This window comes from Papaver somniferum, chromosome 6, assembly GCF_003573695.1.
Source record: "Papaver somniferum cultivar HN1 chromosome 6, ASM357369v1, whole genome shotgun sequence".
Taxonomy (NCBI): domain Eukaryota; kingdom Viridiplantae; phylum Streptophyta; class Magnoliopsida; order Ranunculales; family Papaveraceae; genus Papaver; species Papaver somniferum.
The window spans coordinates 42127298-42139715 of NC_039363.1; the positions used below are offsets into that span (position 1 = coordinate 42127298).

The following is a 12418-nucleotide window of genomic DNA, read 5'->3' on the forward strand; positions in this document are numbered from 1 at the left end:
CCGTTGATAACTACCAGAAGCACCCCAGAAATAACCCGGAGGAACCCTGAAAAAGTGCAGTAAACATCCCAGAAGAATTGCTAAAGGCACACCTAATTTGGATAAGGGGCACCCCATTTCAGGGCATGTACTAAAGGGACACCGGAACTGGATAGGGGAGGTCATCTTCATAATTCAAATACAAGTTTTGGCGGGAAAATGCATGCAGCGAAGAACAGTTTTGGAGATGGAATTCTGACGAGATTTTAGGAGATTCAATGGTTGTATTTGGTACGTATGGACTCTAACTGACTGAACAGGCCTGGTACAATCGATTTTAACCCAACCAGTTGGGCTGGAATGACCGGGAGAAGCAATCAAAGTCCAAACAGGACACGTATGTTGCTGTTCACGTTCAAATATTTTGTAAGAAATTTTTGGGAGACTTTCACGCTGGATATACATGTATCTAGTTTTGTTCAAGTCAGGAGAGAGTTTTGTGGCAATGGGATAGTTAACAGACGCGTACAGAAGAGAGAAGAAGATAGAAACCCGTAACTGGCAGAGAAGAGAAATAGGAGATTTCATCGGGATTTGATGACCCTGTTGAGTTATAAAAAGGTTGGGTCGAGTCATAAGAAGGGTTAGCAAGTTTAGGAGAGAGTTTAGAGTCCAGGATAGCCGAGGAGAAGCGATTATAGAGAAGACAGTGCTGCTGCTGCTGCTGCTGCCATTGAAGAGCTTCAAGAACACGAAGAACAGACTCACATAGTCAGTCGTTCTTCAGCAGTCTTAAATAACAAAACCAGTGTCGTTCTTTTACAGCAGTAAAGGCTTATCGTTTACAGCAGTCTTCAATAGCACTTACCCCTTTGTAACAGTGACGCTGCAACACTTCTACAGTGTTGCTAATTCCTGTTTCATCTTATATACATCAATAAAAACACCTATTTTAGCCATGAATTTATCTTGTGAGTGTGTTTTTGGGATGAGGAGCTAAACCTATTAGCTGAGGCAACGTAGGAAGCCATTGTCCCAGATTAATTGGTATAATTCTATTTTTATTATTTATTTGCAATATTTTTTATATGATTATTTGCATGGAATTGAAATAGATAAATTGATTTTTATTGAGTAGTTGTGAATTATTTTGATGAAGCATGCTGGGTTTTTTTAAAAATTTTGATGTTTCATACTCTGTGATTACAATTATTACTTCAAAAATTTATTATAGGCAAATATTAGAATCACTTGAAAAGGAAAAATTGCATGAATATTGAATAAAATTTATCATTTAATGGGACAATGGTGGAATCCAGAGTCTTGGTGTTTTTCTCTATAACTTTGAGCAACTTTATTTAATTGTCTAGTTTAATTTAAATCTAAAAATTGTTTTCTTCACAAGTCTGAAAAGAACCTTTTTACCACTACTACAATCACATTTTGAAAAACCATCAATAGGCTATCAACTAATCTTCCTTGGATCCTCCTAGGAGACATGAATTTCATTTTGAGCAATACAGAAAAAACTGGCGGCAATCCCCATTCTCAAACTTCTTTGGATACTGCTAGAGATTTTTTTAATGCTTAGGTGTTCATGATATGAGTTTTTCAGGAAATCTCTTTACCTGGACTAATAGGAGACATGGGCCTGAGTTAATTCAAGAGAGGTTAGGCATATTTCTAGAGATAGTCTTGGTTTAATATTTTCCCTGATTCTCATGTTTATCATCTTGCTCCTATAGCAAGTGATCATCCCCAATTATACTCACCAGTTCAAGAAGCTATAGTTCTATTGTGAGACCAAATAGATTTAACAAATGTTGGCTTAGAGATTCCTCGTGTAAAAATGTTGTTTCTGATAACTGAAAATATCTAAATAATGGATCTGCAGCTTTCAGGCACAAAAGTTCTCTCAAACAAGTTGGATTTGCTCTTAGGGACTGGAATCTTAACAGTTTTGGGAACATTCAATATAACCTGAAGGATATTAAAACTCAAATAGAAACTTTGTACTCTCAAGGGATAGTTGATACTAGTAACCCAAGATTAGCTGATCTTAATAAACAGTTGAATTACTGGCAAGGTGTTGAACATGATTACTGGAAACAAAGAGCTAAAGATGACTTGATCAAATTTGATGATAGAAATACTAATTATTTTCATTCTAGAGCCAACTTTAGAAGGAAAAAAACTAATATCGAGTCTCTCAAAGATAGTTTTAGGATTTGGTTGACTAATAAAAATGATATAGCTATTAATTTAAGAAATCATTTTTCTTCTATTAGTAGAACTAGTAATCCTAGTCATAACAACAATATTTTTGATTGTGTGAGTATTTATGTTACTGATGTTGATAATGCTTGTCTTATGAGACTGCCTACTAGTGAGGAAATTAAGAAGGTGGTCTTTGATATGAAACCCTGGACTCCAGGCCCTGATGGGTTTCCACCAGGATTTTATCAACATATGTGGGACATTGTAGGTGAAGATATTGTGAGTATGGTCCATGGTTTTTTTCAAGGTAAATATCTCCTAAAAGAAAATAATCATAATTTTATATCTTTGGTTCCTTAAGTTGATTATCCTAATACTGCTAGTGAGTTCAGACCTATTAGTTTGTGTAATACCTCCTATAAAATAATTTCTAAATTATTAGCTAATAGGTTGAAACCTTTGCTAGACAAGATTATTACTCCTTACCAAGCTTCCTTTGTTCATGGGAGATTCATGACTGATAACATAATCATTGCACATGAATTGGTTGATACTATGAAGAAACACAAATCCAAAAAAGGTTTAATGGCTTTGAAATTGGATATGTCTAAAGCCTTTGATATGATATAATGGAAATTCTTATATGATTGCCTTAAAGCCTTAGGATTCTGTGATGATTGGTGTCATTTAATCAACCAGTGGGTCTCCACTGTTTCCTCTTCTGTTATGCTTAATGGTGTTCCAGGTAATCATTTTTGGCCTACCAGAGGCCTGAGACAGGGAGATCCCCTGTCTCCATATCTCTTTATATTGTGTGTAGATATTCTTTCAAAAAATCTCCTGGATGCTGAAGCTAAAAATCAATCCAAAGGTATAAAAGTGACACCTTCTGCTCCTGCAATTACTCACCTCTTTTTTGTAGATGACTGTCTAATTTTTATGAAATCCAATGCCAAGGAGGTAAGATATCTAAGATTCTAGATAATTTTAGTAAGGCCTCTGACCAAGCTATTAATTTTGACAAATCTTCTATGGCTTTTAACAAAAAAACAAACAGTCATGAGAAGCAGACATTATTCAGATCCCAAGCATTAATAATATGGCTCTGCTAGATAAGTACTTAGGGGTTCCACTACTGTTGCAACATGATAAGAGTGAATCTTTCTTAGGTACGTTATCTAAGTTTGATGGTAGATTATCCATGTGGAAATCTAAGCATTTTAACCAACCAGGTAGAACTTTCCTCCCCCAAAATGTTCTAGGATCTATAGCCACTCATCAAATGGTTGTTTTCCCAATGCCTAAAAAAATAACTAATAAAATAGATAGTATTCGAAGAATTTTTTTTTTGGAATAGAGACAATAATTGTAGAAAATGGTTTCCTAAATCCTGGGATGTTGTGGCTAGTCCTAAACATTTAGGTGGTTTGAACATTAGGAAAGCAGCTGAATTTAATAGGGCTCTTCTTACTAAGCTTGCCTGGAGATTAGTCAATGAACAATATGCTTTGCAGGTTAAAATTATGGCACACAAATACTTTCCCGACTTTAATCCCATGTCTGATTCCATGAGTATTAATGACTCTTGGATTTGGAGGGTAATCTATCATGGTTTAGAAGTAGTTAAACAACATTCTTGTTGGGAAGTAGCTGATGGCAAAGATATCAATATTCGGAAGGATGTGTGGGTACCTAGTTTCGCAAAGCAAGTACCTAGTGATATGTCTTCTAGTTTAATTTCTAAATTTTCTCAACTTATATATAATGGCACTAGAAATTGGGACCTTAACATGTTAGGGGCCTTGTTTACTAATGATATTGTGGATCAGATTTTGAAGATTAGAATACCCATGCAAGGCAGAGATCAAATCAGATGGTTAGGCACAAGAGATGGTAGATTTACTGTGAAATCTGCTTATAACATTTTATTGCATGAATCTCAATATATTCAAAATATTCAAAGTATAGGTATGCCACAATTTCCATGGAAGAAACTATGGAAGGTTCAACTGCCTTCACTTTATTTGGAAAATCTTGCACAACTATGTTGCAACAAGAGACAAACTTCATAAGGTGGTTAATAACATTGACACTCTCTGTCCCCTGTGTAAGTCTAATGATGAAACTTATCAACATTTTTTATTGGATTGTCCTATACCTCAAAGGTTATGGTTTGCTCTTGATCACTCTTTAGTAGGTTTAAGTTCAAATACTAACCTTACTACCTGGTTAGCTGACTTATTCAATGCTAATAATTTTTGGGACAATACAATGTAGGTAAGAATAAGGTATATTTGTTGTGTACTATGGTGGATTTGGAAACATAGATATGCAATTGTGTTTGACAAAATGCAGTTTAATCCCACCAATTTCATTCACACTGTGAAAGATTTTATTAATAATTACGAAACTGCTATCCTACTGTTTGAGGGTGAAAACGGTTTCTGTTTATTTCGGTAATTTCGTGTGTTGTGGGTGAGAAACGAGTCTAAAACCTAAACAATGTACCACAAGAGAGTACTTTGATTCGAGAGATCAATCTGTACAAATCCGGCCTAAACCAAGAAATGGCTGTTCCAGACTTGTTTCGGTCACAAAGTGAAGGAGAAGGGTTGGTCTTAGAGAGGGAAGCGAAGAGAGTGTTGAGACCAGAATAGTTGATTCTGGAAGAGTAGTTGTTTGACGACTTGTATCAGAAAGTGAGACGCTAGCAGGTTGGAAAGCTAGCAAGTCATTTCTGAGTGCAGTGTATTCTCCTCACCAAAACTTTTGTTTGGTGGAAATAGGTGAGACCTATTTATACAAGTCGCAATGAAACGTACCCTGGTCTCGTAAGAAGTGGAAATGGTTGAGTAAATGGAAAAAAGCGGTAACGGGTAACGCCTGGAATTGATGTTTCCATAATGAAGGAAACGTTTCACCATTACTTCTTGTATTTACTAATCTCCTCACTCTTATGAAATTTTCCTGTAATGGGCATAGTGTACACCGCACGCTGTAAACCGCCAGACCAGTACCCTAATGAGCGTCCCCCAGTTTGTGACATGTTTTGATGTCTCGAGTGTTTTCATGGAAAACGAGTAGCATGTTGCTACGTGTGGAAAGTTAATATTGAGAGGCTTGCCGGTTCGGTGTCGACGTTCGACGGACGAGATTTGCATTTCAAGAGGAAGGGTAGCCATTGATTATGGCTACCTTCTACTGGCATCTAGCGGCGTGGCTGCGGAATGGCTTGCGCATGTTCTGGGCGTGGCCAATTAGGGTTTGGTGTCATGACCAAGAATTAGCACCTTAGCCAAGAGATTTCCACAAGTCGTTTGGTGGCAAGATTGTGCGGCTGAGATCCGCATCTCAGGAGGAAGGGTAGTCGTTGATCGTTCTACCTTTCGTTTGGCAGCCAGCGGCATGGTTGCATGGCCGACATGGCACGTGCATGCTCTTGGCGCGGCCAAATTAGCGTTTTGGCACCGTGGCCAAGAATTGGAATTGAGTCAGATGTTGCCATGCGTTTGGTGGCGAACTTGTACGGATGAGATTTACATATCAGAAGGAAGGGTAGTCGTCGATTGTTGCAACCCTTCGTTTGGCAGCCAGCGGCATGGAGGCATGGCCTGCATGGCTTTGGCATGTTTTAGGCGCGGCCAAATTAGGGTTTTGGGATAAACCATGGAATTTGGCATTGGGTCAGAAGTTTCCATGCGTTTGGTGGCGAACCTGTACGGCTGAGATTTGCGTCTCCGAAGGAAGGGTATCCGTTGATTGTTGCAACCATTCGTTTGGCAGCCAGCGACATGGAGGCATGGACGGCATGTCTTTTGAATGTTTTGGGCGCATCCAAATTAGGGTTTTGGAATAAACCGTGGAATTTGGAATTGGTTCATAAGTTTCCATGTGTTTGGTGGCGAACTTTTACGGCTGAGATTTGCGTCTCAGAAGGAAGGGTAACCATCGATTGTTGCAACCCTTCGTTTGGCAGCCAGCGGCATGGAGGCATGACCGGCATGGTTTTGGCATGTTTTAGGCGCGGCCAAATTAGGGTTTTGGCATAAACCGTGGAATTTTGGCATTGGTCCAGAAGTTTCCACGCGTTTGGTGTCGAACTTGGACGGCTGAGATTTGCATCTTAGAAGGAAGGGTGGTCGTTGATTGTTGCAACCCTTCGTTTGGTAGCCAGCGGCATGGAGGCATAGCCAGCATGGCTTTGGCCTGGTTTAGGCGCGACCAAGCTCGGGTTTTGGCATAATTTTAGGCGCGGCCAAAATTAGGGTTTGGAATTGGGCCAAAAGTTGCCACGTGTTTGGTGGCAAACTTGGACGGCTGAGATTTGCATCTCAGAAGGACGGGTGACCGTTGATTGTTACAACTCGTCGTTTGGTAGCCAGCGTCATGGAGGCATGGCCGGCATGGCTTTGGTGTGGAGGTGTGGCTGGCATGGCATGTCATTGGCACTATGGTGCGGCTGGCATGGTTGGAATGCCTTTGGCGCGGAGATGTGGCTGGCATGGCATGTCATTGGCACAGTGGCGCGGTTGGCATGCCTTTGGCGCGGAGATGTGGCTGGCATGGCATGCCATTGGCACGGTGGTGCGGCTGGCAGGCCTTTGGCGCGGAGATGTGGCTGGCATGGCATGTCATTGGCACAGTGGTGCAGCTGGTATGGTTGGCATGCCTTTGGCGCGGAGATGTGGCTGGAATGGCATGCCATTGGCACGGTGGTGCGGCTGACATGGTTGGCATGCCTTTGGCGCGGAGATGTGGCTGGCATGGCATGCCATTGGCACGGTGGTGCGGCTGGCATGGTTGGCATTCCTTTAGCGCGGAGATGTGGCTGGAATGGCATGTCATTGGCACAATGGTGCGGCTGGCATGGTTGGCATGCCTTTAGCGCGGAGTTATGGCGGGCATGGCATTCCATTGGCACGGTGGTGCTGTTAGCATGGTTGGCATGCCTTTGGCGCGTAGATGTGGCCGGCATGGCATGCCATTGGCACGGTGGTGCGGCTGGCATGGTTGGCATGCCTTTGGCGCGGAGATATGGCTACTAGGGTTTAGCGTGTCAAAACCCTAGTTTAAAATATGTGGCACGCGTGATTGGCACGTTTGGATAGCATGCGCGACTGACATGTGTAAAGATGATGCCAGTCAGTACCAAGGGCTCTGCCGTGGAGCATGGCATTTACATTAAAAAAAAGGTACCCCGATAATTTTACGCAGACATGTTGAATGGTTTAATAATGTGCTAGTGGCGACATTATTACTCAAGTGTGACGTCACTGTTTGATCAAGGTTTCACGATTTTAACCCTAAACTAAAAACCACCATCAACACCTACCAGTAACAAGGGTTGTTGCAGAACAAGACTCTATTAAATGGGAACCACCAGAAGAGTCTTTTTTGAAGCTAAATTTTGATGCCTCTTTCATTTTTGTAGAACAACCAATGGGATTTGGTCTAACCATTCGTGATGCTACAGGTGCCATCATTGAAGCCAAAGGAGGGATAGGCAAAGCCATAGATGAAGAGCAGGCAAAAGCTGTTGCAGCTCTAGAGGCACTGAGATGGGATAAAGGGAAGGATATTCAACATCTGGTGCTCTAAGGAGACTGCCTCAATGTAGTAAACGCTATTAATGGTGTTATTGGTTCAATAAATTGGACCACAATTAGTGCGGTTCAAGATTGCATTTCTATTCTCAGAACTTGTTCTAGTTGGTCTTGTAGTTATGTTAATAGAATCAAATCAAGTAGATGACTCTCTAGCTAAAAAATCAAGAACAAACAATGGTTCTTTATGTTATGAATATCCACCAAAATTCCTACTAAGGAAACTGAAAAAGGTTACAAGTCATGTAACAATTTAAAAATCTTAATCAATTTCTATTTCCAATCAAAAAATAAAAATAAAGAACGAATTTTCAGTTTGATGAATAATTATGATCTCACCGCCGTTTTTCGTCTTTTGACCATGGATTTTCGCCTTTTCTCTTCTTCGTCTGATTTTTTCTTCCTTTACAGGTTTCATCTCTTCTTTCTAATGTTCAATATCTTTTCGTCTTTTCTTTCTTTTTCAAATCATGGTCGGAGATAAACATTCAATAATCTTTTTTTGCATTTGAAATATTTCAATTTATCTTTAATCAGCAAAGGTAAGTACAAAGCTCTTTAGGTGCTAGAAAGGTTCTGGGGTTTCTCTAATTCAGTCTTACTTCCAGAAGAGTGAGTAGTACATATTGTATATTTCTAAATATACCATATATGCACCATACAAATTTAGCAATGGCAAGATTTAGCTGGGTGGGGATTAGGTAAGGCGTGTTTTTATACCCCACCACGAAACAATTTTAAGTTAAGCGGGTTTTGGAACGCCGCAAAGCATAACAAGTCAAAGGAGAGAAGGTCCTCTTTTAATCTTTTACTTCATTTTCCATCATCCAACGGTCCACATGCCTAATTTATTTATTTTTGGGCCGAGTGAAGCAAGGACCTTTATATGGCCATTTTTTTTCTATAAATTGTTAACACAAAAAAGATTGGATTTGGTTTCCCAAATGTATTTCAATCAACAATGAAAGGACTAAAGAGCCCCTCCATGTTTCCATTTCTCACTAAAATTAGCGTAAATACAACACAAAATGAAGGATAGTCGCGTAAATTTCGTGGGCAGAAAAAAGGACACGAAGGTTGGAAATGTTTTAATTGTTGAGGGGCAGTTTAGTAAAATCCATGGTAAGGCGACCTAAAGGTTGCAGAATCGAATCCCGGACACCTCCTTCTTCTTTTTTCCTTTTTTTCCCCCTTCTTCTTTCTTCTTAAGCCATGAAACCGATAGAGGAGATCGGTATGAAGAAAGAAACCGAGCAGAAAAGTTAGGGTTTGTGTCGAAATTGAATCCGAGTACGGGTTTCGAAATCATGAATCCTAATCTAAATTTTCGATTCTAGCTCAGAGAAATAAAGGTGTTGGTTATGAACCCTTGAGTTGGTCAATTCCAGTTGGGATTTGAGAATAATCGAAAAGGGGATTTTGGGTGTTCTTGTTTTGAGATTGAAGGTACGATTTCAATCTTATTTCTTCCCGCTCTGATCTATTGAACGTTCATCATATCTTCTTCAATGATTCAATCACTCAACTGTTATCAATTTTATTGTCGAATTAAGTATGAAGAACGTAGGGTTTTCTTAGGATTTGATTTCAACATTGCTTAAAACTGAAACATGATAGGGAAAGGATTTTTAAGGATTTGTTTTCAACACTGCTTAAACTGAAACATGATTTGGATCAAAATTTTATTTGGAATTGAGATTAGGTATACTGTAATCTTACAAACCACCATGAATTTTAGATTTCATAAGCAAATTTGTTGGATTCGAATAAGTAACATCATTTCATAAAATTTCATTTATTGTTTGTTGACTCTTGGGTATGATTATAGCCATTTTTTTTATCGAACTAGCTCTATAAACAACAGTTCCAGCATATTATACAACGTCTATGTAAGATTTTTCCGATTTGAGATATGTCCGACTTGTATAACAGTTTATAATATTTTGTATAGGTCGGTTTCAGTTGAATCGTTCTGTTTTACTGATTTAACTTCTATGTACTTAAGGTGTCTTTGGCAGTTTAGTAAAAATCAACAGCTTGCTATAAGCTTGTGCATCATCATCTAGAGTACAAGAAGTAAACAACTAACTAGATGACTGTTGTCATAGTCAACCTGAAGGTGATTATTGATTTTTAAGTTAGGCACCGAGAGTAATCCAGTGCTGCTGAGGATAGTAAACTAAATTTATTTTGTATATACTATGAGGGTTGATAGGTTTCATTATTTTATAGAGCAACAAGAGCGCCTGAAGATCATACAGGACAAGTTCAAGGAGGAGATAAACCAGCATATCCAGGACTGCAAGAACACACTCGATGATCTGCAAGCCTATCATATTGAGCTAAAAGAAAATGCAGAGAAGCAAAGTACGAATATCGACCTTTTATTTTGTTATCCTGAGCCTTTTGTGTTGAAATTTCATTTCTCGGTGCTTCTAGAAGACCAACATCACGCTAGTTCATATCACCAACCTTTACTCTTTTGTAAATCAACCCATACTTGATTAAATGAACGTCATTTGTCTGGACATTCCTTTTACATTTTTTTTCATTTACAAATCTGAACCCATGCAATCACGTAGTGATGTCGTTTTGTCAAGTTCTTCGGTCGACCCTCCCACCGCGACAACGGTTGTACTAGTTTAATTTATCTTTTCTTTTTTTCCTTTTATAAGTGGAGTTTAGTATTGTGGCTAAAGTTTGGATCAGTTTAAATCACCGGAAACTACAAGTTTAACATTCTCCTCGCTTAGTATTGTGGCTAAAGTTTGGATCAGTTTAAATCACCGGAAACTACAAGTTTAACATTCTCCTCGCTTTGCGTTGCGTGTTTTAACCAAAACTACCAAATAACCTACCATAGTTGATTCGTTGGCAGTGTCAATTTATGGACACATTTTCACTATTCTACATGATTTTTCCGATCAATGTTGTCATCATCTCCTACTCTACGTCAGCATCAGTCGTTTTGTGGTTGGTATGATATGGTTCTGCAAAGTTTCATTTTTGGTTTATCTAGAGTGTTGTCCAACAAATTAAAAATGTGAAAACTACTATCACACCCATTTTTCAGATTTTTTACACTGACAAACCCACGCTCAGAAAAATTCAGGAGTGCATCCATTTTCTAGAAAAAAATATCTCCCGAACTCATAGTTTCTGAAATTATGTTTCAGTCTCTTTTCTTCTTCTTCTCCGATCCGTACCTACATAAGCCAAATCTCGCTTTATAAGAAAAAAAACTTAGCCCGATCTTATTTCTCTCTGCTTTCAGTGGAGCTTCAATCTAACGTGTTTCCGGTTTCTTAGATCTGTTCATACTTTGGGAGAATCTGTTGACTAAAATCAACAAAGCAACGATTGGATGAACTTTTGAAGAACAAACTATACCCTTCTTCAATTTCTGTTCTCGGAGGAAGAAGAAATCTAATATTTGGGTAATTATTCCACTCTTTATTGTTCTCTATATCTTGTGGTTTTTGCTACTCCAATGATTTTGAATGATTTCTGATCTCCCCTGTCTCACAAGGTTAACGCGATCTCTTTCTCCATGATCACTAGTTAATTTTATGAAATGAATTAGGGATACGACATAAAAATTGTATTTTAGGTGGGAAAAAATTTGATATACTAACATCTAGTAAATGGGACTGTAAATTGTACTAGTTGGAACTTTATTCAATTTATAGTTAGTCAAAAATATATATCGTACAATGAAAAATGTAAAGATCAACTATAAGCACTGGAAATTAAATCCAGGTGCTTACAAATTGGTTTAGAGATTTGTACCGTATATAATTTTCGCTTGCAGTTTGCTAAACAACTGGTAAACATGTTGGATAAACAGATTGACCTTGGGAAGGTGCCTGGATTTTGCTTTTAAGGCTTGTGTCGCAGAGACGTGGTAGCTAAGAATCGAGATGTGCAATCACGATACATGGCCGTTTTTTCCTTTTCAGTGAGTAAATTAAAACGTAGGTATATTATCACCTAATAAGTTTATGGTGGTGGAGTCAAAACTAGAAAAATGATCCACCTCTTACGATTATTGCAGCAAATTACTGGTGGAGCTCGTTGTGGAGTGATGCTGATGTTATCGACGACTTTGTAGTTTGTACCCAACTTACAATTGCATGATCAAAGGAACTAGTTAGCATTTGCAATCTGAAAGATTTATATGGGTACTATATCAGAAATGACTTTTCAGAAAAATCTAGTGCTTTCCTCACTCCCACTTTAGCTAGATATGCTCCTAAAGAAAGCAACACTGAACGGGTTCGATAGTGCTACAGACGAACTTGTAATTCTTAATAACTAGTGCTTACAAATGGAACACTAAAAATGTATAAAATACTTAATAACTTTGTCTTCTCAATTGGGAAATTATAGCAGGGCTACAGGAGTAGATGAAATAGCGTAACAGCTGATAGAGGACTAGATGTGCAGCTACGTGGAGTATATCATGTAGGTGTCTAATGGAGTACGCATGATGCTGTCCTATTTTCGTCAAGAGTAAAGTGATGGCAATTATATACCTACGGCATGGGACTATTTAAGGTCATGATATGCTAAACTACTTCTGATTTTGAGGAGTTGGTGTTGTTGGTTGGAAAGCTACA

The 12418-nt window shown here is 38.7% G+C and overlaps 1 long non-coding RNA gene across 2 annotated transcripts; it reads left to right on the top strand.

The window, feature by feature from the left end:
* Positions 1-8973: 8973 nt before the first annotated feature.
* On the top strand, positions 8974-12153 carry LOC113287395. 2 transcript variants are annotated; one of them, XR_003330037.1, is made up of 5 exons: positions 8985-9245; positions 10032-10166; positions 11109-11236; positions 11647-11773; positions 11854-12153. It is a non-coding gene; the product is annotated as an uncharacterized LOC113287395 (long non-coding RNA). The 2 variants fall into 2 exon arrangements; XR_003330036.1 differs by lacking the exons at positions 11109-11236; positions 11647-11773; positions 11854-12153 and having other exon boundaries at positions 8974-9245; positions 10032-10338.
* The last annotated feature ends 265 nt before the right edge of the window (positions 12154-12418 follow it).